The 21,929-nt window shown below is 38.2% G+C and overlaps 1 pseudogene; it reads right to left on the reverse strand.

Annotated features, from left to right (window-relative positions):
* Nucleotides 1-21,309, reverse strand: part of LOC115334097 — a 62,438-nt pseudogene extending 41,129 nt beyond the window's left edge.
* Nucleotides 21,310-21,929: the final 620 nt, after the last annotated feature.

Here is a 21,929-nt window from a genome sequence, read left to right on the forward strand (position 1 = left end):
ACAAGGCTTGCAAGAAAGCAGGCCAGGTTTCCTCTAAACATTCAAAGTCAAAGAATTCACTTTGTAATTTAATAGAGTATTATATGCTAAAGTAAACATTTTGGTCACAGTGGTGACAGATGTGCCCATACAATTGTGGGGTTTTTTAAAAGTGTCCCAGCACTCTCGGAGGCTAGTCACTATAACATATCATGCTAGAATAACCACTTAAAAAGACACACATTTCAACAGTAGATATAGATATACTTTTTTATGTATACACAAAATTCTTCGAATAAGACATCTATCTTAGGTATGTCATTACATTCTATATGATGTTGAAGTTTGTATGATGTTACACTTTTCCTTAGTTGGAAAGGGAATTGGAAGAAGTTACTACTTCTTTCCTAGGGCTTGATCTCATGAAGAGTCAAAACTTTTACATTCATCCAGCAAAGCACTTAAACACATACCTCAGTTTAAATGGTAATTCACATCCAGCTGGGAGTAAGAACATATTTAGAATCGCACAGGTGCATCTCTGGGCATTTAGTACTTTGCAGCACCCAACCCTTATGTTCTACAAGTAGCAGACATGAATGCATTGTTTAGCCTTTATGTGAGGAAGAAAAAAGATGCCTGTTAGTGACTTTCAATGTATATTGTAAATATCTGCAACTGCACTATTTTTAAAGCTTGGCTTATTTTTGTAGCTCAGTGAAAGGTACTGCTTGGTTTACAATGCATAGCAAATCCAATTAAGGGAATGGAGCTGCCGAAATTCTTTTCACATTGAGATCAAAACCAGCTTTGCTAAACCATGTTATTTTTTCCAGTAAGCATAGAACAGAGACACTTATATGGGTTAAAAGGAGTTTCTCCATGCAATAAATGCTACACATTAGCCAGTATCTTCTTTTTGTAGTATCTTTGTCATTCATATGGAAGAGTTGAATAATTGTGTGGTGAATGAAACTCAGGAAGAACAACTATTACAGGTATTGAAGAAAACATAACATTGGAATTATGAATAACATCTTGTTTATTTAACGTTGCTGTACACAGCATTTGTATTGTCTATGAATGTGTCTATCAACATTTCAATTTATCCATACATATATCACCTGGACTGTGATCACTGTAATGGCAACACTTTCAATTAGTTTCTTTCACAGTGAATTTGGTAAAGCTATTTCCTCTCTCTTCAGTGAAAGGAAAAGAGACATGTGAGGCGTACCTTAGTGCATGGAAAAGGAAGCATAGCAAATGGGACATGTTTCTTGTTTGCCTGAGGATTTCGGCTTGGCATTTGGATCAGGTGACATGGACAGGTAGGCAGAATGAGAGATAACATATCTAAACCTGCTTGCACAATGTGAAATCCCCACTTCATTCCAACTGTCTCCAAGCAACAACAGCAAAATCTCTTGAGTTAATGTACCAAGTAATAAACCAAAGCAGAACTTTTCCTTTTTTTAAAAAAATAACCTTTACAAGAGAAATGCAGAAGGCAAGGAAGGAAAGATAAAGAGATCTCCTTCTGTTAGTTTAATACATTTGTGATTCTCTTAGATATCACAGGGACAATCTTGATTTAGAAGTGTAGATGATAAGGAGCAGATGCTAAACAAGGTATGCTTTCCTCAGATGAACCAAGGTGAATTTTCTGCTATGAAATCCAGCATAAATGAAAGATATTAGATTAAAAATAACTCATGCTCTGCACTCCAGGAACTCTCAGGAGAGTTAGCAAGTGTGCCAGTAGGGGCAAGGAGCTATTGGCATCATGTTTCCTTGGGAATATTGCTGCTAGCAAAAAGAAAAGGGAGACTGATGTGTGTTTTTAATGAGCTTCAGATTATTTCTGAAACTTCTGAAAACTCTTTAAAGTGGAATGGAGATTAGGAGAGTGAAAATAGTTTTGAAATGCCTATTTAATTCTATCATTTTCCCCTAAGTCTTCTTATCTCCAAACCAAAAAAGAAAAAATCCATTTTATTGTATGGAAATGCAGCATCTGTTAGGTCCATACATACTGCTGTATTGATGGGTTAAGCCATTCACTTAGATGAAAATCTATCAAAGTAGTTTAGGAAAAGATTAATATTAGTTACCTTTCACAAAAGCAGAGAGGACTACACTAAAATATATTCACAAATCCTTCCTTCTCTAGTAGTTGTATTCTGAACCTTACATAATTTCAAGTCAAGGAATAACTTAATATCATGTAGTACTTGTTAAGTGACAAGAAGCTCATCTGCACACACAAAGAAAGAACAGAGAAACAATAGCAGGAGGAGTAACTCAATAACCTGCCCTGGCTGCTCCCAGGCCACCAGCAACAAAGGAACCACTATCTCGGCAAGACCAGAGGAGCACAGGGGCACAATGACAGGCACAAACACAAATCAGACCCTCTGGAGGAATGTCCACTTTTCCCAGGCCCCTCCCGGGGCTGTGTGGCAGTACATCCCCCCCGATCCCACCAGCAGGAAACAAAACTTCTCCAGGCAGGGAGAAGGGGAAGGAAACCCTGGAGGCTACAAGTTGAAATTTGAACTGGCCAATCGAGATGCGCCAGGTACACCAAGGTGACCCTCCTGGCCACTAGAATTAAATGACCACAGGTCAGATTTGACAGGGCTATAAACGGGGTCCCGCCGGAGGACATGTGGGAATCAGTCCTCCTCGGAGCAGCGGGTCTGCAGTCGGGGACTCCCCCTCGGGTCGGGGCACCACCCGAGGTAACTCCTCGAGGGAGAGAGCCCTCAGCTTTTAGGTGAGTGATATGCGCATTTTGAGCCATCACTTTAAATCTTGGGGATTCTTAAGTCAGCCGTGTAGTATTAATTCTCTTTACATCATTGAGCCTGTGGTTTTATAAAATGTTACCGGACTTCTAACTAACTTTTGCTGAAGAATAAACCTGAGTTTTAACACCTGTTGGATTTGGTTAGTTGTGCATCCATAACAGGCTGTCCCAGAAGAGCCATCAGCTCCGTTGTCCAGGTGTGAGACCTGTCACAATGACCCATCGGGAGCAGCTCTCTGGATCACCTATCAGACTAAGGAGGGGGTCACTGCCTAGGGGTGTGGGATACATTATATGATGCAGGGAAAGAGCATTTTGGGGATTTCACAGGGCTTATTATAGGATGTTTAGGGGAGGAACCACAGGCAGAAAAAGGGAGGGATTTAATTGATGTGGGTAGGAACAAGTATGGGAAATAGAGGGATGAGGAAATAAATGGGTCCATTGTCATACAAATAGTTTGCTCGTCGATACACTTGTCTATCCATGTCCTGTGCCTGATCACTTCAGTTTGTCCTATCTCTTTATTAAACTCCACCTTCAACTACTTTCTGGTAAGGGGGTCTTTAGTCTGTGTGTTTATGGGGGCAAGTGCAGATGTGCAAGTGTGTGTGATCACTAGCAAAGATCAAGCTGGACTACTCAGTGAGTAGATGAAGTGGTCTGGGAGCCAGCAGGTGAGTGGGTCTCTAAGGGCCAAGCCTGGGTGTGAAAATACCTCTGTGCCTCTATGGGCAAGAGCACAGGCAGGTTGGCTGTGGGACTGGGGTTTGGGGGGGGGGCATGTGTGTGAGTGAGGGGGTCTGTACCAGCCACTGGCATGGAGCTGAGGCCTTGGGGGCTCATATGCCCAGACGCCAGCAACTGGGGAGACTGGGATCAAGGGACACTACTGGGCAGACTGAGTGTCTGAGCCCAGCTGCTGGATGGACCCACCTTGTACATATGCATATCCATATTTTTTCACCATCGGAACTCCATCTTGCTCAGTCAGGGAGGGGAGGAGGATGAGATCATTGGTGCTGTTGGTGTTCATGCGAGTTCTCTGTGTGTTTGCCTGTGATCTGTGGCCAGACCTGTATATATACATATGTATATACAATGTATATTGTAGATAGCATAAACTACTTACCAGGTATACACAGTCAGCCTCACTACTGGAGAGACTGAGTGAGTGAGACAGACTAGAAGGTAGCCAGGCCCTGCAGACAGCCGCAGGAGGTCCGGGCAATGCAGAAGGAGGGATCCTCTAGGTTTCCAAACTCATCTGATTGTGTGATCTCAACATCACTCAAGATAGAACACCACCTGCAATTCAGAGAATTGCATTTAATATTTTTTATTTTCTGATCTTCTGTTACTTACTGAGGGCACTTTTATTCATTTTAGCATGGTTTGCAAAGCCAAATGTCAGGTTGGTTTGTCTTTTTATAAATGCTTAAAGGTATCTAGAAATTATTCTAAGTTTCCAAAGCTTAATAAAATTAAAATTCTTTTTAGCTGGCTGAAAATGTTATGATCTTTATTGGTTTGTCATTTTTTACAAAACCAGACAAAACCAATATTGATGAAAAAGAAGCAGAAATATGGAATTTCTTGCTATTTTTGGCAGCATTTCGACTTTCGTTTTTTTTGTTTAAGGTATGTCTTCAAATCAAATCATTTTGTCATGCTACTTTGTTGAAATAAGGTCATTATGCCCAACACAAATGCCCAAGAAATAAGAAAATATAATCACCTGCATTTTACAAATAGGGTAAAGTAAACAAGGGAGTTCCAAAGCCTGAAATGAGGTTTTCTGCTTCACAAAGAAGTTCTGGTTTACCTTTAATGGTTTGTGACCTTTGCAGTGGGATATTGTGTTCTCCCTGCAAACATATATACACCTCAGAATTTGCAACTTCATGCTGGACAGCGCTAAGGTTAAGTATAAAGGAGGCAGCATGTCTGTATCAGCTTCCAAATCCTTCTATCATATCTTTGAGGCTGCTATATCTGTCTTTTTCTAGAGAGATGTTCAAAACTGAACCTACCATACCCAGCAAAGAACATGAAGGCTTGTACTGTGGGAACAGCAGACACCTCAGCAGGCATTGGTGAGGGAGTTATAGGAAAATTTAATTGCATGGTGCTAAATTTCATCTTGTCTAGCTCCTCACTCAAAGCAGTATCAACTGTACCTATTGCATTCCTGACACACCTTTACCTTCCCTGTTTGTAAAGCCCTGTGATGGCCCTGCCCACTCTGCCTTTCTCTCCTGGTGCCCACGGACTGGTCTGACCTTCTATTCCAAACCACTAGTGCTTTTCCCCAGGAGTTTCCCTGAGTCTTTGTTGCCGCGGTTTTCTCCTTCTCATATCCACTGTGGAAAAAGGGAAAAGACAGTTTCTTCATCTGTAACAGCTTCTTTTGTACTTGAACAGTATTATCTTTCCTCCCTTTTCTTAGGCTAAACAACATTACATCTTTTATATAAATTATATATAATGGTTTCCTCCCTCCTGTATTAGTGCATCCTGCCTGTGGAGGATCTTATACTTGTTCCAGAACTTTTTTTTCCCTAGCTTGCTTACAATACTGCCATATTAATCAGTGTCAAAAGCCATCCTAAAGTCAAGATGCATATTTGTACTACTTCTTTCGTACCCACAAGATCTATTAGTCAGTTGTAGAAAGAAATGTACTTTGCTTAATGTGATTTGGTCTGACAAATATACATCAGCTGCTTGTTATCTTCCCCATATTTACAAATTGGCTATTTGATTATTTGTTTTGGAGTTCTTTTGAAGGTAGAATCTATAATCCTGGAGGTATTCTCCTTTTGTTTGCTGAAGTTCAGCACTGCATTTTTCCTTTTTCTGGTCTTTTGATCCATGTCCTGTCCTTCACAAATTCTCAAGGATAACTGCTGTCATTTCACAGATTACTTCAGCTATCTTTTAATTACCTTATCATGAAATTCATCAGATCCAGCCAATCTGAAAAAATGAAATATGCTCTTAGCTCCCATTTTCATTTTCTGTCTGAAGATCTCAGCATTTGGTTTTTGTTATTAATTCAAGTTGTTCTTTTCAATTGGGCAAAGGTGTCCTAAATTATACTTAGGTCACCTGCTTGTTATAAAGTGTTCCCTCTTGTTGAGTTGTGACCAGTTACAGCCTTGTTTTTCTTTTTACTATTATTACTGTGGACTTGAGTCTTGATACTTTGGATGTCTTTTCCTATTTGGATCTCATTTCATGTCTGTCAAATCAACTTCCACCTGGTTCTGAGGAGCTTGGTTGGTTTGGTTTTCCATTCACTCTTTGCATGCTTTCCCCTTACTTCTGAATCAACAAAAAGCACTGGATTTATCCAAGTAGGTCACTTGCTACCTCTTTGAGCTGTCATAGTTTACACGAGTGCCCTCAATGTAATTTCTTTGAGAAAATGTCAGTTCCTCATGACACTTTTTCTCCCTTTGACGTTCTTCACATGCAAGGTCTCTTACTAATTGGATGACTTTATTGAGAATAATTTTCTTGAAATTTTCTTCAAGAATCATAACAGATTTTGAAAATCACTCCCAAATTGTCTTTCAGATCTTCAAACAATCCTTCCCTACTGACTGGGAGTAAATCTACAGAAAAATTCCCCCTATTTGTTCTATTTCTTTCTTCACCTTCTCTGTCACTTTCCATAGTATTGGACACTCGCCTTAATTGACCTAGAGTATATATTTGGGCTCTAAATCTACACCTGTTAAATTAAACAGTACCTTGAAATGTTTAATTGCACTGCGATGTGATTGTTGATACTAATAAGCTGTTAGAATGGATCTTCTCAAATTTCTTCTAAAATGTTCCTCGAAAATCAGAACATTCCAGGAACCATTTCCATTAAGCAGTTTTCATGCAGTCACCCTGTTCTGGAGAAAAAGACAGTTATTCACAGATGCACTGGCAGTTTCATGGCAGCTGGTCTCAGTAAATGAAACTGTTTACTATTATGAATGCAGCCACTGAGTCACTGTGTTGAATGATAGCTACATTTGGAATTGTACTTTATTAATTCTTAGAAGCTGCTTAGCTGGACATTCTTGCCACTCCTTTCATGAATACTAGAAATTTGTTCCTTTCATAATGTAGAAACACTAGATGCCTCAGTGTCAAGGGATGGGTCAGACTGCAGCATGTGGCAAAACAACTCTGGTCCCATTGTTTAATAGTACTTTGTTCCGTAATGCAGAATTTGCACAGAAGCTTACTGAGATTCATGCTTGCTGTACTAGATAAACTAGTCATTTGCCCCCAAATTTTGATCTCTTCTATAAAAACAATATGGTGAAAAAGGTCACAATAAACTTTATATTACAGATTTTCTGTTGCCTTTACTGCTTGATTGCTACATTTTTGAAATATTACTGTTCTCCAGCTAGCAACATTGTCTCTTTACCTTTGTATATAATTAATCGAACATCAGAAAACATCATCAATCAGAAATTCTTCCTGATGTCTAGTAAGGAAATAAAATAGCAAAACAATTTTATGGCCATAAAAATTGATCTGCCTCAGGGTTCTGAGTGCAGCTTTCTTTATAGACTCTATTTGCTGAGAGAAAAAAGTAAAGCTTTGGAGTAAGTTTGTAATATATACTGTATAATACATTTCCACAGTATTAAACATGTTTTGGTATTTGTTCAAGCCACTTGTGCTGACTGGAGAATTCCAGTACTGATTATTTTTTGTGTAGAACACCAGAGGAATAAAAAATATCCTAATAGACCTGCTGAGCCAACAGTCCTGATTCAGCAGAGTATGTAAGTAAAAAATAGTAACTGGGCTGGTATGATTAAGGAATGCTACGTTCTCTAGCCAATGTGTGGAATAAAATGAGATAATTAGTAATGTATCTAGTAATTTTGACTCTCCAGACAAAATGGCTGAAACATATTTATAGCTGTTTTAACTGGGGGCAGCCCTCAGCATGGTTCCAGAGGGAAACTGAGACTCAAATATTTGGAAATATAGTGAGATACCAGAGTCTTTCCACTACTATACCATTCCTAGAGAAGCCCTTGATAACTAGACTTGTACTTACATTCAGCATATTTTTAAATACCTTAGTGATAAAGGGCCCAAGTGGTTACAAATTAGAATTATCAACAGCCCTGTTCCCCTCAGACTGTAAATCAGTCAACTGTGGTTGAGAGGATAAACTAGGGGAATTATTTCAACTACATATTATTTCAACTACTTGTGACAAGTTACACTCACAGTAGTGGAACTGTGCTGAATATTAGAGTTGGATTTCAAACATGAGAGTTGTTTCAGGTTTCTGAAAAATGGTACTGACTTTTTATTATGAAGCAATTATGTTTCTTAAATAAAGCAAAAAATGTTGAAACTTAGGAGTTTTTTTAATTCTGGTATGATTTCGACAGAGTGCTGAGGCTTAAAAACCTCCTCAACAACATGCTTTTGTTAAACTCAGTGAATAACTGAATCTTGGTCTTTGAAGATTGTTACTAGATGACCTTGTCAGAAGAAGTTGTAATGAGCTAGTGAAATCTGATGCTGATATAAAGGCATTTCAACACAGGGGATGATAAAAATGTTATACAGGAAAAGTCGACTACTTTCAAGCTTTAAGAAACAGAAATCAGGTGTAATATAATAATAAAACAAAGCTCAAGGTCACTTGCTCAGGAGTTAATAGGAGAATCCACAATAAACTTGGGCAGAGTGGATGAAAATGACAGAGGAAGAAAAAGATCTGTCCATTTTGATTAGTCAAAGGACATCCCTGAGCTTCAATATGATGAAAACTGAAGTTTAATAATTATGCATGTAGTAAGGCTATAGAGAAGGTAATGGTTATCCCTGGGTGTAACATACCAGGTGCTTCTAAAAGATTAGAGAAAAACAGGATGTGTGTGCTGGCTATAAGTAAATTTAGCCTAGAAGTTAAAAGAAATTCCTAGGTTATAAAGCAATCAGGTTCATCCTTCCAAATGACAGTGGTGGTAGAAAATTAAATGTTTCTTGATGGAATTGGAAAAGTTAATGACAATGATAGGCAGCAACATCTGATGATGCAAGAGGTTATTTCCAGTCCTATGTTATGTCAGTGCTTTGGTTTCCAAAGAATAGATTTGAGATAAAAATAAAAGCATGTTATAATGTTCCTCTTATTGTTGTGGTTGCTATATCATAATTTTATATTTTCTATTATTCCACCCAAAATACCTTGGCAAGACTGTTAGATAGGGCAGTTAAGCAAATAACTACACTCTATGTCCCTACTGTCCTTTGTAAAGGAAAAATCTGTCTTTTCATCAGTTGTGAACCTATTCTAGTATGAATCCACTACTTCTAGAGTAACCAATAGGTGGCTGGTAGGTTGATGGCAATGATGTTACTAAATGTCTTCTGCACCTGATTACAAAGTCCTTGCCACTTCAGAAATCCTACTACTCTATAATCACAGTGCTTTTTGTAGATTTCAGGGGTATTCAATTATATTTCTGGTGGATGTCAAAGCTGGCTGGATATCTCCATGTGGTGAAATCATGTCTGACATACTTAACTTGGTTTCATGACATTGCTTCCAGCATTTTTAACTTGGATTCACTCTTTGCCTGAGCTGCTAAGTTTGAATGGTATGGCACTGTGCTGTGTGAAATTATTGGCCCAGATGTCCTCTGAGATTTTTCCATGGTGTTTTATTTGAAGATACCTCTGAATATACTGTTTTCCAAGAATACTTCCCTTCTGTCACAGGCTATCAAAGTAAATTAAAAGTTTCTTTATGAACCCAGGTTATCTGCATTCTGAAATCCTAATGAGGACCTAGGATATTTCTGAGTTGAAAGAAATGTTAAACTATTAGCACTGGAACTGGAAAACTGGGAGATGAGAAATGATGATAAGGCTGAATTAGTGATGTTTGGAAGCCAGCTGCAAGATGGCAGAAAAAGAGCTGGTTTGGAAGGAGGGAATAAAAGGCATAGTACAGACACCAAAATGGTTTTCCTTCTGCCTGGTGCTTTAATTTGAATTGCTTTGGAATGGGAAAGTCTAGTCTGCCTCTGAAAGGGAAACGGGATAAAAGAAAGCAACTGTTTTGTTTTTATTTCTCCAGCAGTCATCATTATTTTGTAACAAGATAATTACTTCTAGTCTAGACCAGTATTCCGGCTTTTCACTTATAAATATCATGAATCTATAGAGACTACTTTGAGGCCTGAAATAGTTTTTGGTTTGTGTTACAAAAGTTCCACTCATTTTGAATTTTGAATGAATATGGGAGGTCTCCTTGGCATATCCCAGAGAATGTGAAAATACAAAGTGAAAGAGCAGAGGGGAAAGAAGGGGTCAAGAGCATTTTCAAATTTTCATGAACCTAACTACTATTCCTGTTTATATAAATGTAGAGTTTCGGCAGAGTAATTTATGCATACCCTCCTTTAGCTGTTGGAACAATGATTGCTGTGGATGCGTATTTAATCCTAAAGAACGGCTGTTTCTGATCTTGCCTGCAAAAATTCATAAATGATAGCTGATTGTAATAATTTATTTTTGAATATTAACGTTTACAATTCCATGTGCTTGCTGATTTTTAAGCCTATTTTCAATACACAGAATGTTCAGTACATTTGTACGTTCCATGACCTTGTTTCCTGATGATTTGAGGAATGTAATTGCCTTTCTTACCATGCATCTAAGTCCTAAAGAAACATCTTTGGCTATTTAAAATGTGAGTAAATAGTAATAAAAGTGATACAAAGGAAATGTCCTTGCTGTGGGACAGTGCGGGAGGAAGTGAGAAATGTAATCAGTCCTAAACAAAAATATATAGAGACTCGTGAATACCGACAGATTAAATTTACATTTTGAAGATTGCTAATTGAAAAAACATTAAATGCAGCTCATGAGACTAAAATCTATATTTTTACTTTCCCTACATAACACTGAATTCTTTTTTCTAACAGTATAAAATCCTTTTAATATCAGTGATTTTTACTTGGTAGCTAAGCCTGTCCATTTCCTTTGAAATTTCTTGCCATTACAAGAAAATCCACACAAACAAATAGTTAAACATATGCAGGGAACTGCAAACTGCAAACAAACCGCACATGATTCTTGTAGGTTGTGCTAACAGATCTCCCAAATTTTTGTCTTTTAACTCCTTTCTTGAATGCCTACACCTTCACTATGTCATTACATTTACTCTAGAAATAAGAATAAGACAGCTGTCTGTCACGGTTGGAAGTGGTATGTATATATACTATAAGACTTGAAAATTTTTTGAAGATTTTGAGGAAACACACCATATAATAATGATGATTTTATATCTTCTATAGCTAAAATGAGAGTCTAGAAATTTTGCAGGAGAGCATTTTTTAGACGTGAGGAGAGTCAGGTGGTAGAAAGAGGACGCTCTAGGTTTCTTGGGTATGGATCCCTGATGAGTAGTCAGTCAGTACTTGGTAGTACCAGGGTACACTTCTGGTTCTCCTCATCGGGAATTTTAGGGATATACTCTCAAATTTCAAGAAAGGGCAGACTACAGGCTGTCCCTCAAAGTTGCATTGAGTGTAGGTGTCAAGGATTCGATAGCAGGGGGGCTGCGGGGCGGCCTCTGTGAGGAGAGGCCGGGGCTGCCCCGAGCCGGACACAGCCGGTTCCAGCTGGCTCCAACCCGCCCGCCGCAGGGCACCGCTCGGCCCCCAGCCAAGATGGCGGCGTCTCTGGGAAAGCGGATTTAAGAAAGGGCAAAACACCGCGTGGCAGGGAGAAGTGAGGAAAAAAAGTGTGAGAAACAGCCCTGTGAGCACCAAGGTGAGAGAAGGAGGAGGGGGAGGAGGCGCTCCAGGTGCCGGAGCAGAGATACCCCTGCAGCCCGTGGGGAAGAGTACAGTGAAGCAGATAACCACATTGCAGCCTGGGGTGACCACACTGGAGCAGCTGGAGCATTCCTGGAAGGAAATACAGCCCACAGAGAGCACTACGCGGGAGCAGGGGAAAAATGTAAGGGGGAAGGAGGGGCAGAGAGGAGCTGCTGTGGACTGACTGCCTGCCATCTCCTCTGTGCTGCTCAGGGGTTGCGTGTGGGCCGAGGCAGGAGTGAAGGGGTGAAGTTTGGCTTGGGAGAGGGAGGAGGAACGGTTTTGTTCTAATGTTCGCTTTTATTTCTTTCCACCCAAATCTATTTTACTTGGCAATAAATTAACTTTGCCTGAGCTGAATCTGCTTTGCCTGTGATGGTAATTGGTAAGTGATCTCCCTGTCTTTACCTCCACCCATAAGCTTTCTCATGCTATCTTGTCCCACTGTGCTGTTGAGAAGCAGGAGTGAGAGAGTGGCTGGGTGGGCTTTTGGCCCTTAGCCAAGGTTAAACCACAACATGGAGTTTTAAATTTTCGTTCAAAAAAGTGTGCTTTTCCTGATTTTATAAGCCTCCAAATCATCTTTGAAGGCTTCACATTAAGAAAAAGTCTGGGTAGACTCACCCCAAATGTTTGGATGCCTTGGTTCCTCTTAGACCTTTATATGCATCAAAGGGGTGACAACTGGAAAAGTAAAGGGGGAGGAAGAGATAACCAGCGATTAGTAAATCTTACTACTTGCACAAGAAATGATGTCTCAGCTATCAGTATACAAAAAAATATAGTCTTCTAATGGTTTAGATTAAATTGTTCTATCTGAAGAAATATTGCTGTCTTTGAGGATGAGCAGAGGCAAAGTGGGTGATGTTTACAGTTTGCAGTCAGTCTTTCAAAAGTAGAAGATATCGAGGACCGGTATAATTGATGGGTTGAAGAAAGACTACAAAGCATTTCACATCTCATTTAGATGTTTGAATGTGGCTTAGTTTATGATGAACTACTTTATAGTATTTGGTGGCAGTTATTTTACAATTGTAAGGTGACTACATAATTAAAAAGAGAGAAAGAGACAGACAGGGTGGGCTATATATATATAAAGGTCTAAGACTCTGTATGTATTATAGCAACTGATATTTCTATATCTTGATACACACTGGCTATTTTACAGTTGCAGGCTGTCTTCTAGAGTGTTTTGTTTTGTTCAGATTAACACAAAAGCCAAAATGCCCATTTTAGATCATCACAAATAGTATTATTTAAGTGATCTTAGCAAAGAAACCAAAGATTGCAAGAAATCTTAGAGAAAATAACTCCTATATTTCTCTCTGTGGTCATTTGGCAGCTGGATTGATGCCAAAAGTTGCCATTCATCACTTGTATCAAATTGTACGTTCCAGTATGCAGACTTCTAATAAGGACTAAAATGTTTTGGGATACTCCTCCCCTCAAAAAAAACCCCAACCCAAAACCCAAGCCAAACAAAAAAACCCATCCCCCAACTTTTAACCTATTAGTACTAGACTGTTTTCTTCACTGTTGGCTCATAGTTTTTTATTTCAATAGCTGTTCATACATTTGTCGTGATTTAACCCCAGCCAGCAACTAGGCACCATGCAGCCGCTCACTGACTTCCCCCCTGCACCCAGTGGGATGGGGGACAAAATCAGGAAAGGAAGTAAAACTCGTGGGTTGAGATAAGAAAGGTTTAATAGAACAGAAAAGAAGAAACTAATAATGATAATTATAACACTACTAAAATGACAATAGTAAAAATAAAAGGATTGGAATATACAAATGATGCACAATGCAATTGCTCACCAACTGCCAATCAACGCCCAGTTAGTCCCCGAGCGGAGATCCCCCCAGCCCCCAGTCCCCCCAGTTTATATACTAGACGTGATGTCACATGGTATGGAATACCCCTTTGGCCAGTTTGGGTCAGCTGCCCTGGCTGTGTCCCCTCCCAACTTCTTGTGCCCCTCCAGCCTTCTGCTGGCTGGACATCAGAAGCTGAAAAATCCTTGACTTTAGACTAAACATTACTTAGCAACAACCAAAAACATCAGTGTGTTATCAACAGTCTTCTCATACCTAACTCAAAAACATAGCACTATACCAGCTACTAGGAAGACAATTAACTCTATCCCAGCTGAAACCAGGACAACATTATAGAAAGAGTTTTGTTCTTCACTAAAAAGGCAAATCAGGCTATTAAGGCATATTGAAAAGTTTTGTAGTTTCATGGGAGATAGTACTGATGGTATCAGGGTAAAGAATGGTGCACATACATTACTGGATTTCCCTGGTGCAGCTACTACTTTTGCACCTGTTGTTATGTACATATGGAATTTTTTCTCTGAAAACCTACCTCTGCCTGTTTAAAAGGAATTGTTTATACAGTCCTGACAGTGCTCTGCTGTTTGATGGTCTGTCAGTGCATCATTTAAGTATGTCCTTAAAAACCACAGAAATAAATAGTGATTTTCCCAAGTGCTTAACTGAACTGGAACATGGTATTGCAGTATCATGTAATACATTATCAAAAAATCAAATCTTAAAATCTTTATTAATTTTTTTTCATTTTTTATTTCTGTCAAATCACCACTAAATTCAATAGAAGTTGCAGTTCTTTGTACACTCCAGTATTTATTCCAAAGTGAATTGAACCAATGTTCTGAATATACAGTTACACAGGCTACCACAATGGATTTCAGTGTGACATTTCACCACTGTATTTGATATACACAGTCTAATTTTTATAGGTCTCTCTTAAGTTAACTCAATTTTACGACCATGAAAATTGCTACCTACATAACATTAAATTTGAAAAATAACTTGCATGAAATATGATCCTTATGCATGGTACTTACCATAGTAAATATAATCTCTTTGTTACAGGCTGCTTGTCACAGTGAAATGGAACTGGGAAGTTTATAGGTAAGGATGGTACAAATATTAAGCACAAACTGTTCTTACATTCTTATTATTTATTACAAGAAGCAAAATTGAGTCCACATCATTTCTTGTTTAGTGTGAATATTTCTTACATGATATCATGTATTTTCTTTGTTCATATAAATTTTGGTAGTTAAGAAGAGTTTTTTTCACACAGAAAGTCTTCAAAAAGAAATTGGTATATATTGGCAGACCTGAGGGCCATGCAGTCCTGTGCCTGACTTGCACAGTGACCAGTACCAGAGCCTTCAAAAAAAGTCAAAGTTCTTCAGCATAAGCAGAATTGGGTAAAGTCTTTGCCACATTGTGCTCTAAATATTAAAGGTTTCCAAACTTGGTGGGCTTCTGGACCTGCAGGTTCCTCCTGTCCCAGTCTGATAGAAGAGGCTGATGCTGCTCACATTTGCAGGTGACCAGTAACAAGGAGCTCCAAACATGCAGATGCAGAGACAAAAACATAACCACCACACTGCTCAACACAGCCACAAAAGCAGTGCCTGATTGGCACCCACAAAAACACCAACAGCACTTACATAAACACGGACAACATAGGCCCCAGCTCTGCAGATCAGGATGGGGCTTTGCTAATGTCTCTCACACACACATACCCCCAGAGATTCACCAAGTGGTTGGCCCTGGTCACTCTATTCATCTAAGGCTGACCCCCAGATCCCAGCCACTAGAGTTCCTGGTCCCCCAGTGAAAAGCCTCTGTGGCCTATAGCCCCTTCTCCAGTTGTTGCCACCCAGGGCTCTTGCCTGACTTGCCACCTAGTCTGGTGGTTGAAGTTTGCTGGTGACTGCATGCATACACCCCGCTGAAACACAGGGGAGAGCACACTCACACAGCAAATAGTCAGGAATAAAGCTTACTGAGGAGACAGGACAGCAGTCAGGTGCAGGCTTGGCCATACAAGAATAGTAACAGTTTGCTTATATTCGGGCAGCTCTTTTATCCCCATTTCTCTACATTTTCCTGCACTTGTTCTTCTCCAAATCACCTGGATCCCTTCCTTTTTATGCCTTTTGTTCTTCTTTTACATGTCCCATAATAATTTTTATATAATCCCACATAACACCTCAGCGATACCACAATAAATCTGCTTTTTCCCATAAGACTAACAATAATCTTGTTTCCCCATTCTTATCAGTTGGAAAGTTCAGTTTGAACTTCCTCAAGGTTTTGGGTGATTCCTTCAATGGCCCATCAATAAGAAACCCAAGAGTCCTGATCTCTGGTATTGTCTCTTATCTCCTGTACCTTAGGGGTTATATACCTGGATGTTTAATGTTTCCCTTCTCATGCGTCTCATACTAGACTCTTACGCTGAATATGCAGTAACCAGTTATCCTCACAAATCTGATATCATTCCACTAAAGTGATGTCTCATAGTAAGTGTCCAGCTTACATTTTGAGGCTAAGGTCTTAGCAGTCTTTCTCAGTTTCCTCATTAGTATTCCTAAGCTGTTGGAAATGAGTCCCACAGTCTAATTACACATCATGTGAAGAAATATTTTCTCCTACTGTTTTTCAAAATCTCTGATTCTTTTGTTATCATTGTGCTGTCTTTCTAATTGTGGTATAAGATCAGAAGAACAGACATTTAACTTCTGTAGGCCATTCATTATTTGATATGCATTCATCATAGCTCTTCCTATGAATGTTCTTTGCAAAAAAATCTCAGTCTTTTCAAATCCTTTTCAAATGAGTGCTTCCTTAATCTTGGTCATTCTTTCCAGGCTTCTTTTCTCCATTTTAGTTTTTTGAGGTAAGTAATGAATAAAAAACATGGACCTTCTTGGAACAGGAAACAGGAGATTTAGGTAGCACTCACCTTTGTCCCCAGTTGTCTTATTTTGATGTTGGCAACCCATTCCCTTCCGCTGTGCACAGATTCTTTCTTGATCTTGCAAAGCCTGGTAGAAGCTGGAATAATACATAAAGGCTGGGATCTTGTGTGTAATCTCTTTCCTAGCACCATGCCATAGTGCATACAGTGTTCCAGATGACACTAAAATATTGATATATACAAAAGGACTTTGCAACTCTGTGCTATTCATCATTTTACTTCTTATGCAGCTCAATGTTTTGTTTGCCTTCTGACTGTAGTTGTAAATTAAGTAAAATATCTCTCAATTACTGCAATGACTAATGGTTCCTTTCTTGAGACAGAGGTAAGCAAGCAGCTTAAGATTTTCTTCATGTGTAAATTGCTTTGCACTTATTTATTCTGAATATCATTTCCCCCTTCACTTCATTTGTTTAGTTCTCTCTAACATTTTACTTAATCCTCTGGTTTGGATTAACTCAAATAATTTTGTAAACTTCAGATTTTGCTGTTACCTTGCTTGTCACTTATTAAATGTACTAAGCACTGTGGGATTTAAAATTAAAATGAATGACTTGATAGCAGCCAACACATTAATACTGTTTAGCTGTGCATATCAAATTTCAGGGAACAAGTTTGCTTAATAGTATAAATTTGTAACTGCATGAAATATATGTAAAAGAATTGCAAAGCCTAATTATCATTATTATAATGTCATTTAATTTGTGAGTTGTCCAGTGTAGAAAGTACACAGTTTTTCAGGGTTTTGTTACTAAACAAAGTTATTAAATTTTGATGAACTGCTTTGGTCAAATGCTTCACAATTTTGCAGACATCACTCTTGATTTTGTTTTAAAGAAATCTGGATTTGCAGAGTGGTTTAAGGTATAAGTATATTTCCAAATGTCATGACATGTTAGCCAACTGTAAATTAATAATCCCTGATTTAGCATAGGTCATCAGTCCTCATTCTCCTAACTATCATTCTAGCCTTTTCCTGTACTAAAATATTCCACAGTTATGGAACGGACTTTGATAAAATAACTTTGGAAGCTGCTCCTGATATAAGAAGTTCTGACACTGAACTTCTAGAGAATTACAATCAATAGTCAAAGTTACATAAATCACAATCCACACTTTCAGTTGACTTCATTAGGGACAAGACTTGGCTTCTCTTCTTGGAAATAACCAATGCTATCTAATATCCTTCTACAATCAAATTCCATCCTACAATAGATATTTAATATAGGTGCCTGACATGTATCCTGAATGCATTTATTCTCCTTTAACCAGAGAGAGAGGGGGAAAGACAGAGAGAGCTCCTCGTGCTTGGATTAACTTTAACTGACAATAGATGAGATGAATCCTACTTTTTATCACCCATATATATATATAGGAGGAAACCATAATTATCTAATGATTAAATATGGTATTAAAATATCTGATTTTAATTTAGAAAACAGCTCACAATATTTTTGCAGCAAAACACAAACATGTTTGTGAAAAAAGTATGGACATTATTGAAATTAAAAGCAGCTTAGCAATAAGTGAGTAGCTGCATTTTTCTGTTTATACTAAAGAGCAATGACAGATGCTCTGCCATATATTCAATCTGTTTCAGTAAACTATCACAGGAAACAGATGAGATTTTTTTTTTTTTTCAAATTAAAGAAAAAGAGAGAAAAATCCCTTTTTCTCAGACGTTCAAATCCTTCAAGCCACATTTCCACTTTAAAACTTATTTTTTCTTCTAGTGCCTTGTTTTAATGCTGAACTGTTCTATCATAGTGAATCTGCTACAGGAATATCCATCTGCACAAATTTTGGAAAGCAGCATCTTTTAACCAGTACAAAAGGAAACAACTCTTATACTGTTTCTTGAGAAACAACCTTTAAACAATGTGTAAAATAGATTTTTGCTTCTGTGACCTCTACTGACGCAGATAATAATAAAGTCTGTCAAAGAAAATTCAAGGACACAGTCCTTCACAGGGCACTAACGTTCAGAGACTGCATAGCAGTGTTGTCTGGTAAAATACAAGCAGGGTAATGCACAGCTGTTCCTAAACCTGTCCTTACTGCCCTTTTCTTTTGTTGTAATGGCAAGAACTGATAAATTTTACCAGCAAATCTCTCCAGCCAAGGATCTGAGATCAAAGTAATACTCTTGGAAATCTCTTTAATTCAGTTTGGTGTGTGTAAAGCTAATATTAAAAAATGTTGATGGTATTTTCTTATTCTAAAATACTTTCTCAACTTTCAGAGGGCAGTACACTGCACAGAGAAGAGGATAATGGCAGAGTACTCTCAGGCTGTTAATAGACGTAGTTCTGTGGGGGACAGCTCTCTTGTTCTTTCTCTTTCTGCTCGGTAACGTAAGGAACAGGGGGCTGAGTGTCCTCTCTTATTTTGCTCATCCCACAGATCTGTCTCTTTAGCCTGGCTGTTGGGTTTTATGTTTGGACTCCAGAGCAGATCTGCCCTTCTCTGAAGCACTAACCATTTGACACATGCAGAGAGTGGATACTAGATTTGATGCATTACTTCATTTGATATTCTTAAGTTTATAAGCTTGATTTGCATACAATTTTACAACAGGATAGTGCTGCACATTTCATTGGGTCTACCTCTGATACACACAAGTGTAAATGAGTTTCAAAATCATATTAATTGGCCATATTGAGTAGAGTGTGTATAGGAAAATCATGAACAGTTCTTTTTAAAGGGAAAAATAGTTCTAAATTTGAGACTATCATCATTTCAGTGTGAGAGAGATACTTTGTACATCTGGTTAACGTATATGGGAATGTAAAAATTTTCCTTTTACTGTCATAAAATTCCCTACATTTGTTGGAGTTTTACAGAAAAGAAGCTTAGAGAAAACAGTGAAAATACAATTAAATATAAAATATAAGAATATGCTGTCCAGGAAAAAAAAATAAATCAGTATCTAAATGCATTTATTTGGACAAATAAAATTATTGTTATGGAATGAATGATACATAAGCACACACACTTAGATATGCTTATCAAATAGTGTATAATGTACCCAGAATAAGATTTCAGTGCTTTTCACTGTTGGGGCAATAATACAGATTTCAAATTAAGTTAAATTCTGTAACAAGAATAATAAAATAAACAATAATGATCTTTCCTAAGTTGCCTTCAGCTCACTAGTGTGATTCAATTTGCCATACAATTACATGGTCTAAAGTGAATATAATGAACATGTTTAGAGAATGAAGAGTTTCAAAGTTGTTCTTTCATATAGATGTACTTAGTGAGATGCTCATTAGTCAGCGTACTGCCGTGCTCTGTTCAGATACATGTCTTCTTTTAAGCATTTTATGTCCTACATTTCTACTAAGGTAAACAAGGGAAAGAAACCAGAAGGAAGAAATCAAAACAAACAGCCATAAAACCCCAAAACCTCATCTCTGCAGAAGCTAATAACTCCAGACTTCTCTGCAGTCAGCACTTAATATGATTTCTAATCTTTCGATGAGGTGCATTCCTTAAAAAAAGAGCATATGATTCTTTTGTATCTATTGTTTGTTTCTTTTATAGTTCATGCATATAGAAAAAATGAAAATAAAAAATCAGCTCCAGCACACATTTCCTTGCTGATACTATGTTTGTTTAGAGAAGCAGTGGCAAAAGAGCAGAGGGATTTCATATTTTACTGACTGAGCAAAGCTGTGTGGCTTATTAGACAAATTAGGAACATGTGGGCACTGGCGACATCACAAAAAAATGGGTCAGATTCCAACTGATATAAGTTGATATAGGTTTGTTGAAGAAAAGGACATAGATCAGTCTACCTTAGCTCAAAATCTGGTCTACATCTCTGAAAGAAACTAGATCATTAGTCAGTTACTGTATGTCACAGATTGAGCCTAACTGTGAAAAGACACTGTTGTATTATTGTCCTTTTCACTGCTGGCAGTAGATTTCACAGAGGAGCCTATTCCATCCTTAATTAGGACATTCCATTTTTTAATAAGCTTAATAGAGAGCTGCTGAATTTTGCTGGCTTGTCTGTTGACCTATTATCATACACTTGTGAGGTGGAAAAAAAATCCACACTGTTTTCAGTGGGATTTTAATTTGAGTAAACACTGCATGATTGGACCTCAGAGTATGCTAAAGATGAGTAAGCTCTGGTTCCATTTGGCTACTGTAAAAGCAAGAAAACAGTATCAGAAAGCAACTTATTTGCTTTTGGAGGTCTGATTCAGGGCTCGCTGAGGCCAAATGAAAGATTCTTAATGACTTTAATATGTTTTGGATGAAGCCTTACATCTGAGAATAGAGTAGACATACAATATTGAGATTGAAATGCCACACTTACATCTGGTGATTTTAAATCCCACATTTTATAACTGGCAATATGGTGCAGCACTTTGTCAGCTGTGACAGGGTTCCCTAGGATGGGGCCTACCTCAGCGTATGTCTGTTCAGAGTCTGGTAGGATGCAGCGTATCAAGAGAGAGGCCCTCAATATTGCAAAAGAGAAATTTTATAGGGGAAATGGAAGAGTGGATGCTGTTAATCATTTGTATTTGAATATAAAACTACTTTTAACATAGTCACTGACTGCACCTTCTTTAACGGTGCCTTTAAACAGCCATGTTTATGAAAGAAAGTAAGCTTTCAGGTTATACTTCCTACTCCTTGTAAAGAGGTTTACACTGTGAAATATTTTCTCACTGTTCAGACTTCTGAGGTGTGAGGGGGATAACACTGCCACATGCGAAAACACCTAGGCATTTGTATGACCTGCAGCACTGTGTGAATGAAAGGTGCATACCTGTGTCAATGCCACACTGCACACGACTAAGGTGATATAGTTCACAACAGGCCATTCTGATGTGGTGGTGTTGTTACCTGAGCTTAACAAGAGCTTAGACATTTGCCAGAAAATCTATTAATACAGGAATAAGTTATTGCATGACAGGAAATAGTCCTCAAAGCCTGTCTTAGGGAGAAATGTTCTTCCTGCACAGGGCAAAGGTAATTGCAGGCCTGGGCTGAATGGCACACGCTGGACAGGGATTAACTGCACTTTGCAGGAACTGCTGTGTTTTGTATTATCTGAATAAAAAAAAAAAATTACATTTTCAAAATAATGCTTTCATGCAAAAAACCCAGAAGATACAAGGAAGTTGTGTTACCATTTTAATAAACATATTAGGTCTGAATGTTTGTTCCTGCTATGGATTTTACAAACATTGAACAACAAGCACAAATCTGTGATTTTGAATTTGTATAAATGAGTGAGAATGTTTCCTGGAAACATTTCCACTTTCCTCTCACTAACATGATTATGTTAGATAGTATAAATATAGCCTATCCTTCACTCTCTATTGTTCAGGAGTAATGGCATAAGAAGTTTCAATAGCCAGCCTTTCTGACCATCATTATTTCTTGGTTACATACTGTCGTCTTTATTGCAGTGTCTATTTATAAAAATATCCCTTCACAT

The sequence above is a fragment of the Aquila chrysaetos genome, chromosome 2 (assembly GCF_900496995.4).
Source record: "Aquila chrysaetos chrysaetos chromosome 2, bAquChr1.4, whole genome shotgun sequence".
NCBI classification, from domain to species: domain Eukaryota; kingdom Metazoa; phylum Chordata; class Aves; order Accipitriformes; family Accipitridae; genus Aquila; species Aquila chrysaetos.